The following is a 2,667-nucleotide window of genomic DNA, read 5'->3' as shown; positions in this document are numbered from 1 at the left end:
TTCTGTTTAGCCAGCCTGCATCCATGTTACACAGATAAAAAAATAAAAACATACAGGCTAAACACATTAATGTATAATTTTGCAGATCCTAAGAATATTTGAAGACTGAACAAATTGCAGAAGAAATTAAAGCTGAGGATGAGCATTACAATAATGATTATTTATATGGCTCAGATATACCAAAATAAAGCACTTTTGATACTGAAATTTTACAGAAATACATTAGTTTGGTCTGCCTGTTGCAAGGTAAAATTGATGATTGCAGATTTCTTTATAAACATTTTGTTTTATAATAGTTTTAAAATTAAGCAAAACTCCAAAAGTAAGTTTTTTAAATTTAAAAATAGAACTATAATAAATAACATTATTGTTGACGCATTGAAGAACGTTCATGGTGAGCAGAGTGACGAAACAGGATGCACTTACTATTTGAAATGAAAGTTAGTGCCTCCGTTTAGCCAACCTACAGCCATGTTACACAGACCAAAAGTAAGAATATGCAGGCTAAACACATGAATGTATAATTTTGCAGTTCCTAAGAATATTTAAAGACTGAACAAATTGCAGCAAAATTTAAAGCTAATGATAAGCTTGACAATAATGATGACTTATATGGCTCAGATAAACCAAAATGAAGCAGTTACTGATACTGAAATTTTAAAGAAATGCATTAGTTTGGTCTGCCTGTTGAATTGTAAAATTGACAAATGCAGTTTTCTTTAGAAACATATTGATTGATAATAGTTTTTAAATTGTGCAGATGTTCAAAAACATTAGTAATTTTTTTTAATTTCAAAATAGAAATATAGTATGTAACATTAATATTGATGCATTGAAGAACATTCATGGTGCGCAGAGTGACTAAAAGGGAAGCACTTACAAAATTTAAATAAAAGTTAGTGCCTCTATTTAGCCAGCCTGCATCCATGTTACACAGATCAAAAGTAAGAACATACAAGCTAAACACATGAATGTATAATTTTGCAGTTTCTAAGAATGTTTGAAAAGTGGATAAATTGAAGCAGAAATTAAAGTTGATGATAAGCATGACAATAATGATGACTTTAATAGCCCAGATATCCATATATAAGGCACTTACTCATACTGAAATTTTACAGAAATGCATTAGTTTGGTCTACCTGTTGAATTGGAAAATTGATGAAAGTAGTTTTCTTTATAATCATATTGATTGATAAAGGTTTTTAAATTATGCTTTTAATAAATCTCTAAGCAAAAAGACACATTTTTCAACTTTAAATACAGCACACATAAAATCTGTATAAAACCGTTAGATCTCAAATTAAGAAGTCTTAAAAATATGCAAAACTAGATTCTCACATTTTTCTAAATATTTAAGCTTTGAAACAAATATTGTAAACATTTTACGTAAGAAGATTGTAGATAGTAATATGATGTGGTGTATTAAAACTGACTGATAAAGCAGATTAAAAATGATAAAAGTGTAGTGTTTCCTGCTAATAGAATATTTTACTAGAGAAATCATAGCAATACAGTTTTAGAAACATGTATATGTCTTAACAGATGTCAGGTAACTAAAATAAAATGACTGCTTACCTAAATGAAAAAAAGACATGGTACTTCAGGGTTCCCTTCAGTAAGTGAAAGATTGTCAGAATATCTCCCCTTTTTATTAGCTGGAACAATTAACCCTGAAACCAATGAAAATGAAGTGTTCTTGCACCTCCCTTAATTTGCTTAACAAACATGATTACTTTGTTTGTTTATCTTACCTTTAGCAAGTGTAACTTAATTAGCAACTTAAATGAATGGCTATGCAAAGGAAATCTTTTGTTCATTTACTCACAGTTTGTAAATTTGGCTTCAAGAACTCACTACAGGGTAGATGTTCAGCAACACTCCAAAAACATTAGTTTTTTTAATTTAAAAATAGAAATATAGTATGTAACAATAATGTTTTTTCATTGAAGATCATTCATGGTGAGCAGAGTGACAAAACAGGATGCACTTACTATTTAAAAAAAAGTTAGTGCTTCCGTTTAGCCAGCCTGCATCCATGTTACACAGATAAAAAAATAAAAACATACAGGCTAAACACATTAATGTATAATTTTGCAGATCCTAAGAATATTTAAAGACTGAACAAATTGCAGAAGAAATTAAAGCTGAGGATGAGCATTACAATAATGATTATTTATATGCCTCAGATATACCAAAATAAAGCACTTTTGATACTGAAATTTTACAGAAATACATTAGTTTGGTCTGCCTGTTGCAAGGTAAAATTGATGATTGCAGATTTCTTTATAAACATTTTGTTTTATAATAGTTTTAAAATTAAGCAAAACTCCAAAAGTAAGTTTTTTAAATTTAAAAATAGAACTATAATAAATAACATTATTGTTGACGCATTGAAGAACGTTCATGGTGAGCAGAGTGACGAAACAGGATGCATTTACTATTTGAAATGAAAGTTAGTGCCTCCGTTTAGCCAACCTACAGCCATGTTACACAGACCAAAAGTAAGAATATGCAGGCTAAACACATGAATGTATAATTTTGCAGTTCCTAAGAATATTTAAAGACTGAACAAATTGCAGCAAAATTTAAAGCTAATGATAAGCTTGACAATAATGATGACTTATATGGCTCAGATAAACCAAAATGAAGCAGTTACTGATACTGAAA

The sequence above is a fragment of the Anomaloglossus baeobatrachus genome, chromosome 4 (genome assembly GCF_048569485.1).
Source record: "Anomaloglossus baeobatrachus isolate aAnoBae1 chromosome 4, aAnoBae1.hap1, whole genome shotgun sequence".
Lineage (NCBI taxonomy): Eukaryota > Metazoa > Chordata > Amphibia > Anura > Aromobatidae > Anomaloglossus > Anomaloglossus baeobatrachus.
The sequence above is the reverse complement of the archived record's forward strand: the minus strand, read 5'-3'. Positions refer to the sequence as shown.